Source organism: Anabrus simplex, chromosome 1, assembly GCF_040414725.1.
Source record: "Anabrus simplex isolate iqAnaSimp1 chromosome 1, ASM4041472v1, whole genome shotgun sequence".
NCBI lineage: Eukaryota > Metazoa > Arthropoda > Insecta > Orthoptera > Tettigoniidae > Anabrus > Anabrus simplex.
This window is the reverse complement of record NC_090265.1, coordinates 1,458,798,800-1,458,823,697: the sequence shown is the minus strand read 5'-3', so window position 1 is coordinate 1,458,823,697 and position 24,898 is coordinate 1,458,798,800. Positions and strand designations below refer to the sequence as shown.

General features: G+C 38.6%; 1 protein-coding gene across 4 annotated transcripts in view; it reads left to right on the top strand.

Moving 5' to 3' along the window:
* Positions 1 to 24,898, top strand: part of LOC136858420 (importin-11) — a 403,457-nt gene that overhangs the window by 252,075 nt on the left and 126,484 nt on the right. The window lies entirely within an intron of this gene.

Genomic DNA, 24,898 nt, shown 5'->3' with positions numbered 1-24,898 from the left:
AACACTGACTTGATGACGATTTGTTGGTGTGGACATGAACACAAGAAAGGCTCAAAGGAAATTACATCAGCAATATTGCTGAAAAACTAGGCCATGTTGATTTCATTAATATCTTTAGAATTTTTACTGACTGTCGCCATGGGTAAAATAGAAACTTCATAGTTATGTTATCAAAATGGTTATATTCAGAAGCACCTCAAAAACATTTAAATTTAGTGTTTGAAAGTATTGAAAGGCAAACATGCCATAAATTGTGAAGATTATAACAAAATATTCATCCTGTATGGTGGTGTAAGGCATCTAGCATCAAATTGTCCAATACGAGACTGGAAGACCACCACTGGAAAAGTGCTGCAACCACCTATACAATGACACTTTTAAGTTTGCTCCCTCCAAGCAGTTAATTTTCTCTAGAAGTAAAAGAGGTAATATTTTAGTGGGAGGCAAAGTGCTTTGCAATTCTGATAAAGGCACTTCTAAATGTAACATAGGACATCATTACTCATAAGTTATGGATTTCATTATGGTCTGTATTGACATTTGATCACTATCAAAGGGTAGAGAAAGGTCCACCTATTCAAAACCTTTGTTAGTAGGACATCATTAGACAATCTTTCTCCACAACCAGTACAGACAGAATGGAGTTTAAGTAAAAGCTGTGAAACTATTTGATGTGGACAAATTTCTAACTAAAAAAAGTAAAATTAAAAACATTTTGGTAATGAATGGATGCCTTAGACTTGTCATATTGTAGAAGTGTAATGAATACTCAAGCTGAGATGCCAATAGTGGAAGAAACTAATTAAGAAGAAATTTTTCACAGAGATGTTCAATACCTGATTGTGTACAGTATTTATAGTTTTTTATTTAATGTGTACAGATTCTACTTTCTTCCATTTACCATTAATGCAATTAAAGTAATGCCTTTGCTGGCAAGACCTAGTGTTTACACTGCTCTGTGTCTTCTGGTGTGGGCTAGAACAAATTTGTTACTTTCATTTACCTCTCTGTCTCATCCTTGGCTTTGACAACATGAAAGTGACTGAGGTATGAGTGGTGCTAGTGATGTCATTCCTTATGCAGCCAGTCCCTGTTAAGAATGGTGTGAAAATGTTGCTCATGGGGTCCGTTGGTGCTGTCATTTCAGTGAGCTTGGCAGACTGATATGTAACAGCAACTTCTGGCTCAGTGAGGAAAGCAACAGAAAACTGCCTCACTCCTCGTTTCCCTAGTACACCTCTTCAGTGACACCTGAGCCATGTATGACAGCTGACGGCAGAGCTGTTGAGGCACAAACCAGCCTCTGGACTAAATACTCAATATACAATTAAAGTAAAACATGTAAAACCATTTGAGCATAATTTCGTATTGTTATATTAAAAATACTAACTAATATTAACATAATATTACCCTTTACATTCAGTGTTACATTATTTTCACCAAAACTCGTACCAACCATATTTATTGTCTGCAGAACTCGTATCATCCGTTAGTTGATTGCAGAAATTGCTGTGTCCAAATTAATTTATTGAATAATGACAACTTTTTTTTTTTTTCATGTTAGACACATTATCATCACCACCACCACCATCATCCATTCCCCTCATTCATCTCGTGCTGGGTTGGGATTAACATTAAAAATGGTTTATTTATTTATTTATTTATTTATTTATTTATTTATTTATTTATTTATTTATTTATTTATTTATTTATTTATTTATTTATTTATTTATTTACAGAGTTCACGCCCACATTGGAGCACTTAAATCAGACTACAACAAATTTGTCTTCCTTTTCTTCTCCCAAAAAGTCTTGAGTCTGGTTGACCTGGCTGCCCTCTCCGCATCCGTTATAACATATTGTTTCCTCTGTACAGTGGTCAGAGGAAGCCTGATGCATTTATTCTTCAAAATACTTTTCTCGCCTCTGTTTTCTATGGTTTGCATGGTAATATTCAACTCCTCCAAATCACTTTGGACTTCTTTAAACCAATTGTTTTTTGATTTACTATTCCAAAAGTAATTAAACTCTGTTATCACTTAGTCGAAATATATGACAAAAAAAGGCAATTCTTCTTTTTCTCATCATGTCTGTGATAGACTCACTTTCCCGATAGATAACCTCATTCGGCAACATTCTCCAATGTCCATCCACCTGATGTTTCTTGTTTATGATCGTCCCGAGTATCCTTCGATCAACTCGTTGTAAGCGTTCTGTTGTTGATCTAGTATTGAGTTTAAATAATGTTTCGCAAGCATAAGTTGCTTCTGGTTTAATAACAGAGTTATAATGCCTAAATTTAGCATTAATCGAAAGACATTTCTTTTTGTATGTAGGCCAAGTTATCCGTTGTGCCTGCTTCAGTTTATATATATATATTCCCGATAGATAACCTCATTCGGCAACATTCTCCAATGTCCATCCACCTGATGTTTCTTGTTTATGATCGTCCCGAGTATCCTTCGATCAACTCGTTGTAAGCGTTCTGTTGTTGATCTAGTATTGAGTTTAGATAATGTTTCACAAGCATAAGTTGCTTCTGGTTTAATAACAGAGTTATAATGCCTAAATTTAGCATTAATCGAAAGACTTTTTTTTTTTTTTGTATGTAGGCCAAGTTATCCGTTGTGCCTGCTTCAGTTTATATATTCTGCTCTCTATTGATGGTTTTTCATTGCAATTCCAAGTGAGATTTTCACCCAAATATTTAAATGTACTTACAATTTCAATTCGTTTATTATTATTTAATAATAGCTCTGAATTTAAAGTTCTGAAAGTAGGCATTATTTTTGTTTTATCATACGAAATTTGCAATCCAACTTTTTTCGCTACATTTGCAAGTTCTTCCAATTGGAACTTCAGCCTCTTCGAAACCATTTGCCAGTATCGCAAGATCATCCACGAATGCCAAGCAATTTAGTTTGAAAATTTTGCCAATTTTGACAGTTGGAGGACATACCTTAGTCCACTCTCGCATGACCTTTTCCAATACACAATTGAACAATAATGGTGAAAGTCCATCTCCCTGGCGGAGGCCTGTTGTAATTGCAAATGATTTAGGTAACTCATTTCTGAATCTAACTTTAGATTGAGTATTCTTAAGAGTCATACCAATCAGGCTAATAAGTTTGGAGTGTAGACCAAATTCCTGAAGGACATTCAACAGTGATTCACGATGTATACTATCATACGCCTTTTGAAAATCAACAAACGTAATAACTAAATTTTTGTTTCTAGAACTATGATGTTTCATAATCCATTTTAAACTGATGATTTGGTCAGGGCAGCTTCTTCCTGGACGAAATCCACCTTGATATTCCCCTAGTTCACAGTCAAGATGTCCCTGTATTCTGTTATAGATAATCTTAGATAAAATCTTACATGTAATATCCAATAATGATACTCCCCGATAATTATTTGGATCAGATCTATCGCCCTTTTTATGCAATGGTTGAATTATTGCCATATTCCACTCTTCAGGCATTGTAGCAGAATTCCAAATATCTATAAGATGTTTATGTAGATTCTGAACGGTTTGGTCATTAGCATTCTTCCATACCTCTGCGACGATTTGGTTCTCTCCCGGTGCTTTATAATTTTTAAGGGAATCAATTGCTGCTCGTACTTCATTATAAACGGGCGGTGTAACCTTTTCTAAAGGTATCCTATTTTTTGAATGTGTGTCATATTGCAGATATTCTGAAGGTTCCTCACTGTTAAGTAAGTTCTCAAAGTATCTAGCTAAAATTTCCGCATTATCTTGATTAGTATGTGCCTGTTTTCCATTAGTATCTCTCATTAGGAATGTTGGGGGAGTATAATTAATTTGGTATTGCCGAAATGTTTTATAGTAATCTCTTGTCTTATGTTGAGTAAATGCTTTGTCAATAGAGTGTAACATCTCCGTGTGATAATTTCTCTTAACCCTTCGGATGATTTTAGCCGTATGTCGTCTAGCAGTAACAAGTTCTTTGTGTGACTATTCTGTTTTCCGTTGTTGATCAATCAACCATGCCTTGTGTCGGTGTTGAATCGCTGCATCGCACTCCTCATTCCACCAAGCATGTTTTTTCTTCTTTTTAACGGGAGCGCTTTCCCCAGCAATGGTTTTTAGCTTGTTAATTACCGTTCCCAAATCATCACTTAGATAGGGTTTAGATTGTTCATAATATAATTTAATATTAATGAGATAGCTAGGGTCATATGTTTTCTTCCTATTACATTTGGAGAGAATGCGTTTCTTTTTTGGAGTTACTTTTATTTTAATTTACCCCCTGCAGGTGGGGGACGCACATGTAGAATACACTTGTGGTATCCCCTGCCTGTTGTAAGAGGCAACTAAAAGGGGCGACCTAGGCGCAGACATGGATTGTGGTTTGGTACAATGTGTTGAACGCCTGTGGATGGGAGGGGCTGAATACATTCACAGGTAATCCCTGCCTATCATAGAAGGCAAATAAAAGGGTCATGTAGCCATGGTCCCCTCTTTATTTTTTATTTTTTTTATTTTATTTTTTTATTTTTTTGAGGGTTAGTTGTAGACCTATTCAAAATTTTTGATGTGCATGCTGCTCCAAGATGGGCCTCTTACGTGTGCGGTTACGCCCAAAAACCCGCATTTGTGACCACCCAGGGATCTTGCGAGTGGGAACGTCATGTACCCTTGCAGTAGTATCCACCTGACAACACAGGTCCCCGCACAGTCGAATGCCAGAAGGACATATTATTATTAATTGTTCATTATTTTTTTCTCTATATTTAGTGCTCTCTACAAGTTATGGGGTACATGCTGTTGCGGGTGACTGGAGGAAGGGAGTCCTAGTGCTCATTGTCTCAGGCATCGACCCAACATCAGACCCCGGGCAGTACCAGCTATGACCAGGTGGGTATTGCCTTGGCAGCTTGGTTTGGCTACAGAGAGCCCTGATAGGAGTGGGTGGCATTCGGGGAGGATGATTTTCGGGCATAGCTTAGAAATTTAATCGACCTGCCCAAGGTTGTCCTCCACCTTTTGCTTCCGTGAGAGGTTCAACTCCCTGGGAACATGTGCAGCGTAAAGGAATGGGATCCAGCTTCCATAGATTTCTGGTTGCTACCAGAACCGATGGGTACGATTTTAAGCTGGTAAAATCTATCCTTTTTAGTAGAGACATTGAAGGCGTCTACGGCGGACTTGAGGATCTCAAGAAAATGTGCAACGGTAGTTTGCTTTTGAAGATTTTTACGGCACTGCAAGCCGATCAGTTGCTTAAGAGCGACCACTTTGGCGAAATTCCTGTCAGAGTGGAGGAGCACATATCCTTGAATCTGGTTCGCGGAGTCATCTTTCACCGCGACCTTATTTTGAACACTGACGAAGAGTTGGAGGACATGAAAAACCGTGGCGTGACACACGTCTGGCGCATTACGCGCGAGGTCAACGGTGAAGACATTGCTACTGGTGCCTTCATTGTCTCTTTAAAGTTGTGGTGTTGCCAGGCAAAATCAAGGGAACAACTTATTGTTGCGATGTGAGGCCGTACATCCCACCTCCTATATGATGCTATCAGTGCCAGAGATTCAGACATATGGTATCTCGTTTGAATCAGTCTGTGTGTGGTACAAGTGGAAGAGTAGCTCATGGCATGGAAGAGTGCACAACTCCGTACAGGTGCACTAACTGCTCTGGTCTTCAATCTCCTCGGGATTGGAACTGTCCGACATATCTGAGTGAGAAGAAGATCCAGAAGATCAAGACCCTGGATGGTCTTTCCTACCGAGAAGCGCGCCATAAGTTTAATTCCACGAATAAACCTGCCAGTACACTAGACTTCACCATGATAGCTCAGTCTTCCAGGTTCGTCTTTCACGACATCGTTACCCGTTGTAGTCGCTGCGCCCAAGGCGACTGTTTCTCCTGAGAGCAAAGAAGTCTGTACCGGCTGGTAGTCTTAAGCTGGCACAGCAGGGGCGAAGGCTAAATTCCCCCCCCCCCCCTCTAAGAGGTCGGCGAAAGCCGTGCCCACGCCAGCAGAGGCGGCATCATTGACCAGGGTTGGGAAATTATCTCCCAGCCGTCTAAACTCGAAAAGAAGGCAGAAAGAGGAGCGGGCGCTCCCGCACTTCTCCTACAAAGGGGAAATCATGCCCTCCGGAGGGCATGAGTCTGCGCCAGCAGGTACGCCTGCTCTAAAACCTGCATGCTCCCCTCGTAGGGGCACTTTCCGCCCCCCGAAACTGTGGAACGTCTGGGCATCTACCCCGCCGTCTGTCTATGCTGGGATGGACGTCGAACTGTCGTCTACATCTACGGATGTAGATGTTGATATTGATAGTGTTTAAGTTAAAGAGTTAGGAGTATCTCACTCATAACCTGACACTCTTTTTATAGTCCACACTATGGCACTGTTACAGTGGAATTGTAATGGTTATGACAGGCATCTTGCTGAGCTGCGTCAGCTCATTAGTGAGTACGTGGTGAGTATAGTCTGTATTCAGGAGACAGACTTCAGACCAGGTCATCATACGGTCTTGAGGAATTGTGTTGCTTGGTCTTTGGGAGGGATCTTAATATTATCTGTATTACAGATCAACGGGAATGATATTCATACAAGACTGTATCAAGTGTATAGGATGTTCCTTCTAAATTAAGCAGCAGCCTAAAACTAAGAAACAGCTTAATATTGTACTCTTGACAATTCCTTGACGTTACATGAGACCCGAAGTCAAGACGCTTACAGTTTCATTCACAACAACGTTCTTGACCAGTCTATTTATAACAATCAGTTTTAAATCTCCACTAGTGTTTGACAACACATTTTAATATTAGTTACGTCAAGAACATGAAAATTAAATATGTGGGTCAAACAAGCCCCAGTATCAATATCCTCCTTTCTCAAGACTTATGATAGAGAAGATCCATTTTAGTTTTGAACATATTTTTAAGTTAAATAGAATAGAACTGCCAAGTTAAAACACAGTTAATTTAAATTTATATTTTCAATCTTGACCAGCCTATAATTAATAATCAAAATCTCCACTTGTTGTTGACAACACATCCTGACATCAGTTACAGTACATCAAGAACATATGATATAGGGGTCAAATGAACCCCGGTATGTAATATCCTCTACCCAAGACTTATGATAGAGAAAGAAGATCCATTTTAGTTTTGTACATATTTTCAAATTAGATAGAATAGGACCGACAAGTTTTAAAGTGTGAAAACACCATTAACTTACGTTACCCACAGTTATGTTTAGTTCACATTTTTTAAAATTATTATCCTGGCATGTTAATCTTAAGAGATTATTAATGTTTGTATATATTGTATCTATTGGTTTGTATATATTGGTTAAAAAGGTCTCAAACCTTGACCTAAAGGTTGTCTTCAGGCTGAAGATGCCCAAAATAATGGGTGAAACATGTACCTGACCTGATAAGTCTACATAAATTAATGTAGATTCAAACCACATTAAGCGTGGAAAGTATTGAATAGGTGGTTTTTATTAAATTATCCTTGAAATTCTATGCCTAACGTTATCTTCAATACGGAACAATAATGAGAGTTGTTACTTGTAATAAGATACCTGATGGACCGTCAGCGAGGAAATAACTTACATTACACAAGTTATTCTTGCTGCTGCTGCTGCTGCTGAGGAGTCCATTCCCTCCTTCTCAGGGACTCCTCACTGAAAACTTGTTCCTTGGTGGAACGCCGAAATTACAGCAGCTATCAAAGAACACCGTCGCGCTCATAAACGTTGTCATAGGCAGCCTACTGTGGTCAACTTGGTAACATTTAAAAAACTCTGCGCTAAGGCGCGAGTTCTTATTCGCCAAAGTAAGAAAGCTTCGTGGGAGAGAGATATGTCGTCTATGACATCACATACTCCATCATCCCAAGTGTGGACTAAGCTTCGACGTATTTCGGGTATCCAAGGATCCTCTTCTGTACTGGGAATTTCCAATGCAGGCAGTATCGTCACTGAACCACTCTGTCCAATAACGGACCATTTATATTGGTATTATAAATTTGCTCATTCAGGACAAATATTTCAGATTCCCTATGGGAATCAACATCTATATCATCTGATGGCCAAGCAGGCATCAATTTTTAGTGATGAGACAAAGTCTCTTAGTGCATTGGCACTGCCGGTGGCTCCAGTTAGCCTACGCAGTGGCCTCCACGGTATGCACTAGCCAGCATATTGGTAGGTGTACTAGGTACCAACTGATGAGCCCACCCTAGCACACGAGGGCGAAACGCTGGCAACCAAGAATGAGCTAGCTGGAAAATTTATAATGTCCAATAACGGACCATTTATATTGGTATTCTAAACATCTAGCTAGTCATTTCACAGATATATCTGGCTCCGGGAACTCCGCAGCGCCTTAGCGCTTTGCAAGGACACATCTCCTGGACCAGACAATATACATAACTAGATGTTATAACACCTTAGTGAGAATAGTGTACTATATCTCCTTTGTGTGTTCAACTGAATATGTATAGAGGGTGAGTTTCCGTCTCATTGGCGAGGGGGCACAGTCATTCCTGACCTCAAGCATGACAAAAATCCTAAGTATGCAAGAAGTCTCAGACCTATTTGTCCTACAAACTGCCTGTGTAAGCTATTTGAGAGGATGATAAATCGCTGACTTGTGTAGTGTCTGGAAAAACTAGGACTCTTGTCCGAATACCAGTGTGGTTTTCAAGCCGCTCACTCGACCACTGATCACTTGGTATGCCTGGAGAGCTCTATCCAGGATGTGTTTCTCCACAGACAGCATTTGATAGCTGTTTTCTTCGACTTAGAAAAGGCATATGACACCACATGGCGATATGGTATCCTTTCAGTCCTGCATCAATGGAGATTCTGAGGTCACTTGCCGGTATTTATTTCAAATTTTTTGTCCCTCCATCTATTCCGTGTCCGAGTGGGGAGGGCATATTCACAATACCGCGTTCAAGAAAATGGAGTCCCACAGGGATCGGTTCTTAGTGTCACTCTGTTCGCGATTGCCATAAACGCTATTGTCGCTGATGCTGGTTCAGCAGTACTAATACCATTACTATATGTGAACGATTTTGCTCTACACTATGGCCCGTGTAATATGGCAGTTGCAGAGCGACAATTACAGCAAGCTGTTAGGAGAGTGGAGCAGTGGACCTTAGAATATGGCTTTCGGTTTTCCACTGCAAAGACCTCTGTTGTCTACTTTTGTCAGCACCGTACTCTTCACCCTCATCCTGAACTTTATTCAGGAAATGTCGCTGTTCCTGTAGTTAACACTTGCCGATTTCTTGGGCTCCTTTTCGATAGTAAATTATCATGGGAGCCACACATGTGACAGCTAAAAGTGCAATACATCAAGAAGCTTAATATCTTGAAGTTTGTTTGCAGCAGTAATTGGGGAGCTGACTGCACGGTGCTCCTACGATTCTATAGGGCACATATTTTATCCAGGTTAGACTACGGCAGTGCAGCATATGGCTCAGCAAAACAAAGCGTCCTTGCAAAACTGTACAGCATCCACCTCAATGGTGTTAGGTTGGTGACGGGAGCTTTTTGAACAAGCCCCATAGCTAGCCTGCTCGCTGAATCTGGTGTGCCATCTTTACACCTGAGGTGCCAGCAGATCCTTCCATTAGATGCTATCCAAGCTATCCTTGCGTATTCAACAATGGACACCGTCGGCTGTACGCTGCTTGTCCTCGAGCAACGCGGCTGGTCGGAATACACTTGGATAACAGCCACAGATTGTTTCACGTACCTTCGGTTCCTTGCCTTGTCAGACAACCAAGTGGGGTAACTGAAATAATCCTGGATCTGCACACTGGACCAAAGGAAAGCACGGACCCTTCGATTTATCGGAGGCTCTTCCTGTTCGTTGTTGGTCGGTATCCAGGGTCAGTCGTCGTTTACACAGATGGCTCGAAAACAGACATGAAAGTGGGCTGTGTGTTCGTTGTCGACACTGATAAGTTTCTTTTTGCTCTCCCGGAAACCTGTAGTGTGTACACAGCAGAGCTCTATGTTGTCTGTGAAGCTCTGCGGTATTCACTGTCCGACGAGCGCCAACACTTTCTTCTGTGTACTGACTCCTTGAGCTCGCTACAGTCTATTGATACCTGTTTCCCTCAGCACCCTCTGGTGCAGCGGATCCAGCACCTGCTGGCCGGGTGTTCGAATGCCAGCACCGGAATCACGTTTATGTGGCTCCCAAGCCACATGGGTGTAGAGGGAAATGAGTTAGCAGATAAGGCTGCCAAGGAGGCAGTAATACTGCCCCCGTTGCTTTACAAGGTTCCAGCAAGTGACATTCGCTCTCATTTGAGACATCTGGTTATGTCCCATTGGGTGATGGAGTGGTAGGTCACTCCACTTCCAAATAAGCTGAGAGCGATAAAATGTACAACAAAGGTATGGAGGACTTCCCTTCATGCTTCGGATCGGCCACGGTGTACTAACGCACTCCCAAAGGAGAACCCCCTCCGGTGAGTACTTGCGGCGATCATCTTACCGTGGTACACATCCTTACGGAGTGCGTGGACCTGGTCGATCTGCGCCGTAGGCTAACACTTCTGAGTCCCTCGTCTTGCAAGATGACGAACAGTCAGCAGACCTCATCATCCGTTTTATGAGGGATAGTGGTCTTTTTTTATCGCATGTAATAATGTACTTTGTCTTAGTGTATTTGTATTAACTGCGCTTTTATCCCTTTCACTCTATTTTAGTTCGTGTTTGCGTATTTTAATGTGTTATTTTAACTTCTGACATGGAATTATATATATGTATCTGTATTTCCAGGCAATGCCTTATTCCATGATCACCTCTATTTTCTATACTTTTATTAGAAAATAAGGCATTGCAAATTAGATCCACTGTTTGTTTTAATCTCATAATCATTTTTCATCACCATTTATTTTAAACTCTAGTCAGTGGATTAGGGGCTGATGACCTTAGATGTTAGGCCCCTTTAAACAACAAGCATCATCATCATCATCATCATCACCACGATTATTCCAAGATCACCTATGATGGACAAGATGTGTTCTACAACTCAACGCCTCAATTGTATCAAATTATCTGGATTGTTCTGAGCAGATCCTTGTAATTGCAAAGGGAACTTGGGATGGGGAGTTGATGTCCATGTGGTACGCACCGTATGCAAATGTAATATTAAATTTTGTTAGCTTTCAATAACTGCATGGCTGTGTTGTTCATACCAGGGTATTGGAACCCCAAAAGGCATAGATCAAATTTTTATTTCCATTCATCTACTTAAATGATTACAATTGAAGAGTTGTCATTCCAAAAGGGCTGAATTCATTTTTTTAAATAAGATAGTATCCTCTGTAGATTTTGTGTGTCATGGCCTTGCATCGTACAGACTAAAAGGGCTGTAATGAAATGAGTTGCAGTTAACTCCAATAGATGGTGTAAGTGCCAAGTCCATTACCTTGCTCATTGTCCCAATTATTCTTATTCTTTTCTCCTCTTGTATGTGGAAGCAACAACTGTTGCTCGCAAAACAAGAATAGAGTTTTAATCATCATATACATGATCTTGGGTGCTATTGGTATTTTTACATCTGTAAAACACAAATAGTTTCAGGCTATAGCTTTTTATCTAGTGACCAAACTTTGCTCTCATTGAGAAAAGAAAGGTGATCACAAAAGTTTTTGTTCCTAATGATCTGAAAAATATGGTAGTAATGTCTTGCTCTACACAGTCCTTTCAAGTTGTAAATATCAAAGATAATGATTTCTTAATTTTCAACAAGTAGCTGATAAGTTATCAGTAGATCAAATATAAACATAACTTCTGCTACATGAATCAAAATAAACATTCCTGAAGTGGTATAGATTTTTCTCTCTCTCTCGCTCTTGCTCTCTCTCTCTCTCTCATGTAGTGAACTACAGGGTGTGATAATAAAGTACAGCGAAACTTTCAGGACACATTCCCCACACGAAGAAGAAAATATGTTACATGATCATGGATCCAGAAACGTTTTAGTTCCATGTTGGAATTTTTTTCTACAACTCTACATAGTACATGAATCATGGGAAACACACAAGAATAGGACATTCCAGCATACCACATTAAAATATTCAAAATGCCCTTTGTTAGCTTTGATACAGGCATGAAGAGTCTCTGCATCTTGTATCGGTTGTAGAAAATTAGTTCTAACATGGAAATAAAGCATTTCTGGACCCCATACCTGTGAAACATGTTTTCATGTATGTGTGAAGAATGTGTCCTGAAAGTTTGGCCATACCTTATTGTTACTCTCTGTATAAAAATGCTTAAGAAAGGAACAACATGTGATGATTTCAGAAAGTGTGAAATCAAACAAATTTCTAGTGCACTGCGTTTGTCTGCTGAGAAGAGAAACAATCTCAACAGTATGGTAGATTACTTGTCTGAAGAACACAAATAGTTTTACTAAGACAACAAGTTTGAAAACGGACTAATGAAAGTTTTTTTCTCTTTCAAAATGGATAAAGAAATATGCATTTAGACTTAGTCCGTCCATTATTTTTTGTCCAGTACCTCAGAACTTCGTTAATGGCATTTAGCTCCTTTGAAATGAAAGGTTTACAATTATATGGCAAAATCTCTAGACACTGTTACAATCATGCACTTGATGATATGCAACTAACTTTAAAGTACTTATTTTCACTTTTTTCTGTTACATATCTGTTTAGATTTTTTACTATAAACTGTACATTTAAATGACAGAAGCATATGTGGAGGAATGATTGACTATAAGGATCCAAATCCCTACCATTGGGGAATGATTGAAGGTTCACTGAAATAAGGAAAAAGAGGGTTGGAACCACAGATTTAAGAAAGTGTACTTTCATTGAATTTGAAACTTGTAAAAGAAAAAAAAAAAAAAAAAAAAAAAAAGTAATATCAGTATTAAGTTTATAAAGGTCTTGAAAAATACTCATAAATAATTGACATGAAAAAAGCGCTGTTAATAAACTTAACCATGGGAGGTTAATATTGTGTTTGGTCCGTATTGACTAATCTGAATGTATAATGTAACTATTTAAAATAGTTTATTTGAATCCGCCTTGATCAATACACTCATTAAATGAAAAAAAAAACTATTTATTAAACCAAACATGTTTCGGGAAATCTCAACCATTCCCTTCCTCAGGATAATACTTCTTTAAATTGTAAAACAAAAGATTGTGTGATAATGTTTTGTTCTTTGATCTGACCACTGAGGAAGGGAATGGTTGAAATTTCCCAAAACATGTTTGGTTTAATAAATAGTTTTTCTTTCATTTAATGAGTGTATTGATCAAGGCGGATTCAAATAAACTATTTTAAATAGTTACATTATACATGAAAAAAAGCAGTAAAACTGCAGGTAAATTTTTCATGACACCATAAAAGGCAGTTAACCAAGATTTAAATAGAAGGACTAAACCTTAAAATTGAAATGCAGTTATAACTGCAATTGAATATTACAAAAATGCCATAAGAGGCGATTAACCAACATTTAAGCAGCTTAAGGCATAAATTATTAAGTCCCCAGCCCCAATATAACAATATTTAAAAGAGTTACTAAGAATATGAAATGGGGCACTGCCCTAAGAAAGTAGCAAAGTCTCCAAATTAGAGGCACAGCCTCTTATATAAATTAAGACTCAGCAAAAAGGTAGCAAAGCTGCATAAAAAAAAGTTGAAGTCACTAGTGACCATTATACTGATCATACACAAAGTTTGAGCTTAATCTGGAAGACGGCTTACAATCGTTTTAGCCTTTAAAGAATAAGAGTTGCCTGTCTAGCAAGTAGGTTCATGTTGACTTAGAAGTCGGCTGCATGACACGTAGCTGAGCTATGCAAACAGGTCCATGCACAGCTGTTTGATGCGGAAAACTGGTAAGAAGCGCAAGTGAGGTCTGGCCATCGCTTAAGTATCGGCGAGGTACTGCTCGTGTTAGTTTGGGCTAAGTCATCCCATGTTGTCCTTGGTTCAAAATCCTGACATGGGCTTGGTCAGCCCCATTGATGTTGGTTGAGTAACTCAAACTGCAGAGTTCCGGTGAGGGCTCGATCAGCTCAACTTGTCCTGCACAGAAGGTAGGTGCAGTCCCATATATTGAAAGTAATGCGCGTTGAATAACACTGAAAAAGACTTAATTTTAAATTACGAACCAATAAATAAACAAACAACAGAAAAAATCTTTTGTAAGCCTTAAGAGAATAGTAACTCAACAATAAGTAAGAGAAAAAGTAAATAACACTGCAAAAACAAGAAATAATAACTGCGGAGGGTTACATTGCATCACTCACAGCCAATAACAAAGCAAGTTGCTGCCGACGTCAAAATGAATTGGACAGAAAGACCTTGAACAGAGGGTAGACATATTGAGCTAGGAACTTGCGCTACAGTCTGAAGTGAATTGCGGAAGGAGCCGGGTCGCAGAGGGTGACTCAAAAGAGATGATTAAAGCATGAAAAAAGTATGAAACTAAACTTAAATTTAAATAAGTGATGTAATGTAATTAGAGCAATGATCATAATCATGATTTAAATGAATCACTACAATATATTCGTGGAAACACGAACAATGCATGAAGTATGATTTCTTTGTTAATGAAAAGAACCACAAAGGCCATTTCACACTGTCACAAGGAAATGCAAAATTACTATTCTTCACTCTGAAGTCCCACCCTCTTAACCATTTCTTGTCACCTTCGCTTGTGGAGTAGTGAAGCAATAACAGGGACAAATTCATAAATATATCTTTTTGCAAATTCACAGTTACTGTATAAGTTATGTTGACTTAAAGTTCTCTGTGGACCTTAAGAGGAGAAAAAAGTGTGAGTAGAATACTATATAAACTGATGTAACCCACAGTCGACAGTCCTGAAGATGACTTTCCATGGTTTCCCATTTTTACACCAGGCAAATGTTGGGGCTGTACCTTAATTAAGGCCATGGCGGCAACCTTCCTAGCTGTTTCCCATCCTTCTGTCACCTAAAACCTTTGGTGTGTTAGTGCAGTGTTAAGCCACTAGCAAAAAAATAAACATACAGGATACTGTATATATTGTCAGAGGTTTCTATTGTTTTAATTGCTGTATTTCATTCATTTCATAGATTGGCTCACTTATTTATTTTATTTAGTGTATGGCAAAGCAACTACAAACAGGAATACAAAAACACACACATGTGCACACGCATGCACACACACAAACACACACACAATATATACAGAGACAAGAATGTTGGTAGCAATCACATTCACAGAGCAATGTTCAGTTGGGATGTTAGGAAAGTTTTTCCTAACATCCTTTCTCAGTTCAATACGGACAAAATGAAATTCCTATGTTTAAATAAACAATGTTCAGTTGATCTAGCCAAACTAGTAAAGGAGGTGCAGCGTCAATGATATCCTGGAGTGGTCCATCGAATTTCCTTAGCGGATGCTCCTTTGCGATGTGCTTCACAGTCTGGGAAGGAGCTCCACAGTCACAGGCAGGAAAATTCTGAAATCCCCACTTATGTAACATGGCATTAACTCTGACATGGCCTGCTCTTAAGCGGTTTAGTTTAACCCACTGATGTCTTTTTAGGTGGAATCCTGGTAGGGCAGTAGTAGGGTCTTTGACACTGATGTTCTACAGGTGCAGAATTCCAGCTTTCACGCTTTTTTTCTTTGATATTGAAGTTAGTTATACTGTGCTATATTGGGTTCATTGAGTTAAGATGAGTTGGTGGTAGGTCTTTAACCCTCCAAGTGATACGTAAAAACCTCTTAAGTGATAAGCGATTGTAACATCTTCATACAAGTTTTTTTTAAATTTATTAACAATACAAAATGACAGTAAAATATATTACATATCTTTTTTGTTCAGTATAAACTAGAGAATGTGATAATATAATAATATTGGGTGCATACTTTGATTCACCGGGTGAGTTGGCCGTGCGATCAGAGGCGCGCGGCTGTGAACTTGCATCCGGAAGTTAGTGGGTTACAATCCCACTGTCGGCAGCCCTGAAGATGGTTTTCCGTGGTTTCCCATTTTCACACCAGGCAAATGCTGGGGCTGTACCTTAATTAAGGCCAAGCCACTTCCTTCCAACTCCTAGGCCTTTCCTATCCCATCGTCTCCATAAGACTATCTGTGTCGGCACGACGTAAAGCCACTAGCAAACCTTGATTCCTTTTTATTGGGGGTGGTGAATTACAATTTTTCACTTTTGAAAAAAACAATGTTTCAACTTTCTCTCTACGTAGCTTCAAAACTATAAAAGACCGAAACAAAAGGTAAATATATAAAATGTTCACCATTTAGTTAACAGAAAAGAGACTTATTTACCGTAAAACTATATAAATAGATGTAAACCACAATCCGCAGTCCTGAAAATGACTGACCATGGTTTCCCATTTTTACACCATCTCCTCTTCGGGCATAATTCTTTACTTCGAGTCACTTGCAAGAGTTATTCTTTTCCTCCCCTTTACAATGGGCCTGTAGAAGTGTTTCAACTTATGGTAGCAAGTAGGATAAATGCCACAATCACACTTAAGGCAACAGAAGTTGCTTCGCTTTCTTTTTTATGGCAGGATCTTCTGAATAAACTATGCTTTTGCGTGCGTGCGTGCGCACAAAGTCTTGGATGTTCAGGCTGAACCCCATCTGCTAAATCTAATACAGTGCAGTCCACAAACTCATCTCGATCTATAAGCTTATCTGTATTCTTAGAGTACGAAACAAATGCATCAAATACAGCGATGTCGAGAAGATTGAAAAATATTCTTTTCCAATATTTTTACTGGTTCTGGTATAGGACAGATGATAAATGCTTTTGTCACTGTTATCAACACGAAATAGCCAATGAACTGAACTATCGATTAGTGCAAAGTTCAACAATATACATTAAATGGTTGTCCAGCAACACAACTCTAAAAATGTTGCTTTTGCTTTTCTCATGATGTCCATTACTATTGTGAATAATATGGTGATGACATTCATTGACATTGAAAAGGCATATGACAGTGTCCCCAGGACTAAAGTTTAGGACAGTCTGGTACAATAACGAATTGGACAGGGATTAATAAATATGATCTTGGCAATATACAAGGAATGTTGTAGTTGCGTGCAAACACAAGTTAGCAGGACAAGTTGGTTCAAAATTACTAGTGGGCTGAGACAGGGAAGTGTCCTGTTGCTAATCCTGTTAACAGTAGTAATGGATGACATCATGAGAAGAGCAAAAGCAGTATATGAAGGAAGAGAAATGAAAATCATGTTATTAGCAAATGATATTGTGATTTGGGGAGAAGAGAACATGAAGGTTCAAGAACAGTTGGATGTGGTGAATGGGAAGATCAAAGAATGTGGATTGAAAATAAGTGTAGAAAAGAGTAAAATCATACATGCCAACTTTCCCGATTTAGGTGGGAGACTCCCGATTTTCGCCCGTTTTTCTGCCTCCCGATTATTCTATTATTTCTCCCGATTTCAGCTTTTTTTTTTTTTTGTGAACTTCAAACATTTGTTTTCAAATCCTGCCATTTCAGCTTTGTACACAAGTGGCGGGAAGTCCCTCGCTCATTGGTCGGTTTCAGATGAAATATCGACGTTTATTAATACGAGAAATGCCTGCAAATGTGTTATGTTTATTGAGACCTGTATATCAATTGCCAATCTCTCATTCTCACATGCTGTGCTCGTGTTTGTTCACATCAGTCTAGTCTAATCAATCTAGTCGATCTAGAGACTAGTCGCTAGATTTGGAGTCTCTTTTAGCAATTCAGGAATAGAATTTCAAAGATAGTGACTAGTGACTTTTCTAGAGATTTTAGGAGCCATTTGGCAAATTTTAATTTATTATTTCATAAAAATAGCATTACACTTCGCATAATCGCGCGGGCACATGATACAATATATTAATCTATGATTTGCTAAGTAGTAGCATCTAAGTGCATGACTGATTCACACATGTGGAGCATGAGTTCATACTATTTTTTGAAGGCTTATCAGAGACCGATCTTCTCACTCGCATACTTCTTGTGAGGGAATAGAGATGTGCAATTTTTAGGCTTGTAGCCTCATGTAGCAGCAGGCTGGTTTTGAGTCAATAAGTGTTATAATAATATACCATAGTACTCCTGATTTCTCCTGATTTTTCCTGATTTTCATATCTAAATCTCCTGATTTTTGGTTTTGTAAAGTTGGCAGGTATGGTAAAACTCTTGTTATGACTAGAGGGGAGAAAGAAGGGGAAGGTCAGATTAGACTTGCAGACAAGCCCCTGGAAGTAGTGGAGACATTCAAATACCTTGGGGAGTGAATTAATGGAGAATGCTTGACTTGATGCTGAGATTGGTAATAGGACTCAAACTGGAAGCTGTTTCTATCTTAGTGTAAGAAACATGTTGTGGGACAAAGATGTGCCAATGGAAGCAAAGGAAACTATGTACAAGATGTATTACGTATCCATAACTTATGGAGCAGATACTTGGACAGTGACAAAGAAAGATGAGAGTCAAATACAGGCAGCCGAAATGAAGTTCTTGAGGAGTATGATACAGAAGAGTAGAAGAGACAAAATAAGGAATGAGAAAATCCGGGAAGAAATTGGAGTGGAAAAAATGAATGATAGAACAGAGAAGAGCCAACTAAGATGGTTTGGGCACATAAAGCGAATGTGGTGAAAGAATACCAAAAAAGTTGATGGAAATGCAAATGCAAGGACGGAGAGTCCGTGGACAACCACGATTGAGATGGAAGGACACAATCCAATGCAGCATTATAGAAAGAAACCTGGACTGGGACACAGTGTTGGAGGAGAAGTGGTGGAAAGACTGAAGAAAGTGGAGAGGAACCATATTTGCCCCTACACAGCTAGAGCTCGATAAAGGGAAATGATAATGTTGATGATGATGATGATGACAATTTGCGCCCAACAGTGGGTCATGCTTTTGTTAAGTTACAATTGGTGCATCAGTGTGAAGCAGAAAAAAGCTGGTAAACTCTTGATGGACCTGTATGTATGCGCAAGTTCATAGGATATAAGGGAGAATATAGATTGGTCTGTCTAAGTCTCTTCAAGCAACATTTAAAGTAAAGGATATATTTTGATGTACATTATTTGTTCAAACAATGCTGTATGTGAAGGGTATATTTCAATCTGTGTGTTCAAACAACGTTGAAACTGAAAAGTGTCTTTCAGTGTATTTGGTTAAACAACATTATGTGAGAATTGTATATATACATAATTATTTATAATTGTTATAGTGAGTCTGAAAAATATAATGCTACATAACAAAATTATAATTAGAGTTCCTAGCAATATGGCTAGTGAAACAAATGGGGATTTTGTAAAGTTTGGTAACAAGAATAATAGTGGAAATTTAACAATGGATTATAACAGTAACTCAGAGCATGACTCGCTGAGTGACAGTCAGGAGAATGTAATAGAAAATAGCACACCTTCCAAGAACCCAGTATCTGTTTCTTGCAACAGAGACTAACACGGATGTGTTATATATTCTTTTGAAAATAAATAGGAAAATTGAGGATCAAAGTAAGAAATTAGAGGAGATATTACAGTAAGTAAGAAAATTGATTGTTAGAAAATTAAGTAAGGAAATTGATGTTCAGAGGGAACTAAAGATATTCTGGGAATAGAGGGCCTGATGAAATTAGGGAAGATGTATCATATAACCTACTTTCTACTAGTGTTGATGGTAATAACACTGTAATGATTGATGTTTTTGTGGAAGTTTTGGAAATTGAAAGGGAATTTTTTTATGAAGGTTGTTTAGTGAGTAAAGAATGTTTTCTTATTAAACGTTAGAATGAGGATGTCATAGTGGATGTTAGTGTATGTGAGAAGATTGTTAGATTGGTTATGTGTCAGAATGGTGCTGCTGAGATTAATGAAACTTCTGGTAAGAGGGTTGAGAATAACTGTGTTATTGGCATGAAAGATGAAGATTGAGTAATTGTTGGGGAATTTGGTACAAATAATGTAAATCGTGAGAGTAGATATGAGGGTAATTTCAGTAATAGAGTGCGAGTGGTGAGATGTATGCTAATAGTTGTGAGATTTGTTATTGAAGCTGATATGTTTCTTAAGGATGAGTTGACTGAAAAGTGTTCTTAAAGGCTTGTTTGAGGCAGTTTATAGATCACATTTTGTGCATAATAGGAGGGGTGGTCAGTTGTTTGAGGAATGATTGTATGGGTATGTTGGAAAAGTTTAGGGAAAGTGAGAATGTAAATGTGTGTGGGATAAAGGGAAATCTGTTCAAGTATATATACAACATGAGTAAATATGCTCTGGAATTTGCCTGACATATCAGCAAGATAACATTTATTTTAATATTTGTAGGCATGCTAGTGCTTTATTTAATTGTGAACTTGAATACCAGTGGGGTGCTATGACATTGAAGATTGTAAATAAACATTTATCAAAGTTTGGAAAGCAAAGCAAATGGCTGAATTTCCAGCTCATTTGGAACAAGCCATGGCTACTGGAGCATCAAGTGCTGCCAACCAGGGTGGCACACTAACCGGCCTCGCTTCAGACTTCCAGGACTTGCAGGAAGTAATATTGAGAGCAATATGTGAATTGAAGGAGATAAGCCATCTACAGGAATGTTGCAACCAGCAGGACATTCTGATTATCCTGATACACTTTACATTGTCCATTGTGGCAACCCATAATTGCGGGAAGTTGTTAATTCGTTCAATAAATATTTAGAAGGAAGTACCTTCTCCTTCATGGTGTGAGACCCCTGTCGAGGATACCTACGCCGTGGTGCTAGGTACTTTGTAAAACAGACCGAACATCGAATTGTCTATGGACAGTATAGATCGATGTCACAGTGGGCCATATGAAGAGGACAGCAGCTGATGTGGTGTCTGGAGGAAATAGGCCTATCATCATTAAATTCATCAGGTACCATCTGGTGCGCCAAGCACACTCTTAAAGGTACCAAACTACTTAGTATCGAATCCCTGACATCCACAAGGAAAGTTTTGAGTCAGGTACAAGACTTCTTGAATATGAAGCAAGTTTTGAAGCAGGATGGCTGCATTATCATATATCTAGAAGATGGGAAAAAATCTCCACATTACTACACCTAATGAACTGACTTTACACATGAAGTGGTTACGTGGATGATCAGAGTGGTAAGTGCATTGTAATGTGCCTTCTAAATATTATTAAATCAATGTTTGTTGTAATTTTTATAGTTTTTTTAAGACTGTGCGTATGTGTGCCTGATCGTCAGCGAGTGATAGTCAGCTGTCTCATTTTGCAGGAAGTTATAAGTTTCCTTCTTTTAAATAGCCTGTATTCTGTAATGATCTACTTGTTGGAATTCCCATTATTCAGTTAGACAGTTGTTGAGCTTCTGGACCTGACCTTGGTAGTGACAGTGTCAGTAATCCCTCCTGCCTGGGTTTTCCCTTCTCGGCAGATACTCTGTTAAAGCAAGCATTGTCATCCTCTTTACACAACCTGCAGTGTTGCCATGTAAATGCTCTTTTTCTTCCAGCGCATCATGACTAAATTCAAGCACTATTAAACAAAACTAATTTACCTATCCTTTGCATTTATGAACCCTGGCTGACTCCTAGCATTCAATCCTCCTTGGTTCATCGATATGATCTTCCACAATCCAATCACATGGAGGGAAGGCATTGAGGTGGGATAGCGATTTATTGTAGAAATGTCCTAAAGAGCCAAGTGATATATAAATTCATCCCAGAGTACACAAACGCGGTCAGTGTTCATGTTTGTTGTTATTTATTTAGCGTATGACTTTTTTGATACATTCTGAGAAACATAATTACATTCCTCACTATATCATAAACAAACATCTAGTCCTCAGATGTATCTGATGGAATTCGGGGTTGCCGTTTGGAATTCTTCATACTCTCCTCCGTAAGCTCTATTTCTGCAATCTTCCCTAATATGCCGAATGGTCTGCCGTGGTGTGCTGCAGTCAAATGTGGGTGAAAATTGCTCTCCCCACTTGAAGAGTGAGTCTCCACTTATCCCATGCCCTGTTCTCAGCCAATTGAGTGTTGTCCATACCTTGCAAGGAGGATCAAATCAGGGGCCGTCGCAGAGATGCAAGGTAACAGCTGACATGGTGGAGCATTTTTAAGCCATTCTCTTCTTCAGGAATCATGATGTTAATCTAGTGCGATTATTTCCAAGTGTGAGAGGAGGATGTCTTGAATGAAGTCTGTTGATTCTGAGGTCAGGAATATCAGAATGCACTGGTAGTCCAGGGTTTGCTAAGATCTTACTGTATTCCCTAATCAATGCTTTTTTTCTTCGAAGATTTGGGGGTGGTATATGACTTAGGACAGGCAGCCAGATGGTGGGTATAGATCTGATTGTTCCTAAAATAATATGCATAGTATTATTAAGTTGAAATTCAGTTTTGTTTACATGGGCACTGTTCAACCATACTGGTGCACAAAATTCCACTGCAGAGTAAAAGATGCTCAATGCAGAAGTCCACAGAGTTGTCGCAGATGATCCCCATGTGGTTCCACAAAGTTTTTAGAATGATTATTTCTTGTTCTCACATGTTTATGGAAGTAAGCATTAATAGACAGAAGGTAGTGGTTTCTGTTGTATATAAACCACCTGGTATAACAGATATGACAGAATTCGAAACGTATTTACTAGACTTCCAGGCCACTTACGAACACGCAATTATTGTGGGTGACTTTAAACTGCTTAATATAATCCATGACAGTAATCAATTAGTAGATTTATTTAATTTCTGTGGCATGACTGTTCTCCCACTACAACCAATGAATCGCATGTATGCAACTAACTGTTCATCACACATACTCATCAATCTCGTAATGAACAACCTGCGTAAAGTATTAACCCATGCGCAAATCTCTGTACCATCTATTTTGACCCATGAACATATAATATATTCCCTCAAAGTGCCAAAGTACAAACCTAAGTATATAACTGTGAGAAATGCAAAGGACATAAACTTGGATTACTTGAATTATGACACTTACAAACTATCGTGGGATGATATGCAGTCTAAATGACCCTCATGCATACAGTTAACTTATGATAAAGTGGCAAAGTACTTATATGACAAACATGCCCCTAAACGACAAATAAAGATTTCTCGCCCTTCTTGTCCATGGATAGATGATGAAACCAATATAATGATGTTGCGTCGTGACTCATTATTTCAACATTATAAACAAACCCTAGATGACACAGACTTCAAATCTTACCGCATCTTAAGAAATCACACAAAGCAGTTGATCAGAAATTTTAAAAGTAGATATTTATGTAAGTTGGCTAACAATCCAAATTCTAATCACACACGGAAGCAACTAAGAGCCCTGGGAATAGGTAAACATCAACAGTGACAGACAAATCCGGACATTCCAATTGACAAACTGAACGATTACTTCAGTAGAGTAAATATTCAACCTACCCCACTTAACTGCACTGACTCACTGCCATCCCCTTCTGCCAGTCCACCATTCACACTTCGCTGTCACAGAAAATCAGGTTAAAAAGGTTTTGTACTCTGTTAAATCAAAGGCTACAGGTGTAGATAATATTCCTATTACTTTTACACATAACGTGATGGATACTGTCCTTCTTATACTGACACACATACTAAATTACTATATGGAACTTTCCCTACTGTGTAGAAAACAGCCAATATAATACCGATATCTAAAAATTCGGACCAATAGTCACTCTCTGACTTAGGCCTGTGCTGATACTCCCTGCGCTTTCTAAAGCCTTTGAATTTTTGGTACATGAGCAAGTTCTGGAATACCTAAATAATAATGCTCTTTTGGACCCTATGCAATCCAGATTTAAGAAGGGCCACAGTACCATGACTGCATGTTAGGATTTTTATCCACCTTATTCAGTACATAATGTTGTTAACTCTGAAATTAACACATGAATAGTTTAAAACATAGACATGTTTCAGTCCTTTGGATCATCATCATTACATAAAAATGTTATAAAACAGATTAAATATAAAGACATTTGTGTGAAAAGTTTCTTTTAAGAGTTATGTCCTCTCATTGGGATGTTCTTTTGTGGAAAAGTTCTTGCATATTACTCGTTTTTATTGTAAATATTGTTATAAAGTTCATAGTTTTTGGGCATTGACTTCAAATTGCAAAAAGAGAGGTTGTCTCGCATCATAGTCTGTAGAGTGGTGTGTTGTGATGCGGCTGGTAGTAGACCCGCTACTGAACAAGGTATTGGAATGGATGGCTGCTCCTAGTGCAGGAATGGCGAACCTTTTACAACTAGTGTGCCATTTTAGGTCTGGATTATTATTCTCAACTGTTTACTATGCCACTTGTTATTTTCGTTTGTCATGGATACAACCCCCGCCCCTACTCACCACCGCCACCACCGACTTCCATCCTTCATTCCGGATTGTGTTTCATAATATGATATTATATTGTAAAATACCAAATACATGTGATAGCATTTTCATGGTCGTATTTTGTGAATACCGCAAAAATATTTAGTAGTTTCGTCATTTATGTTAGGGTTATAACTTGTTTTCACAACGTTCACTGTAGAAAAAATTTGCTTGCAGGCGTATGATGACCCAAACAAAGTAAGTAGCGCTGTAGCAAGTTTCTTCATGGCCGAAAACTTTTGTGGGAGACTGTTCCACTGTTCAAGTATTAAGTTCTCTGGCTTCTGGAGAGAGTATTCACCATCCACAGCACACTCGATTTTCACTTATGCTTCATGAAGTTGTACGAACTTTTTCACCCGCACATGCTTTCTTAAAATTCAGTCAATTCCATTTCTAAACTGTCAATATCTAACCACTCAAAAAAAAAAAAAAAAAAACTCATTTGTGCAATATGGGTTTTGAAATAAAGTGCA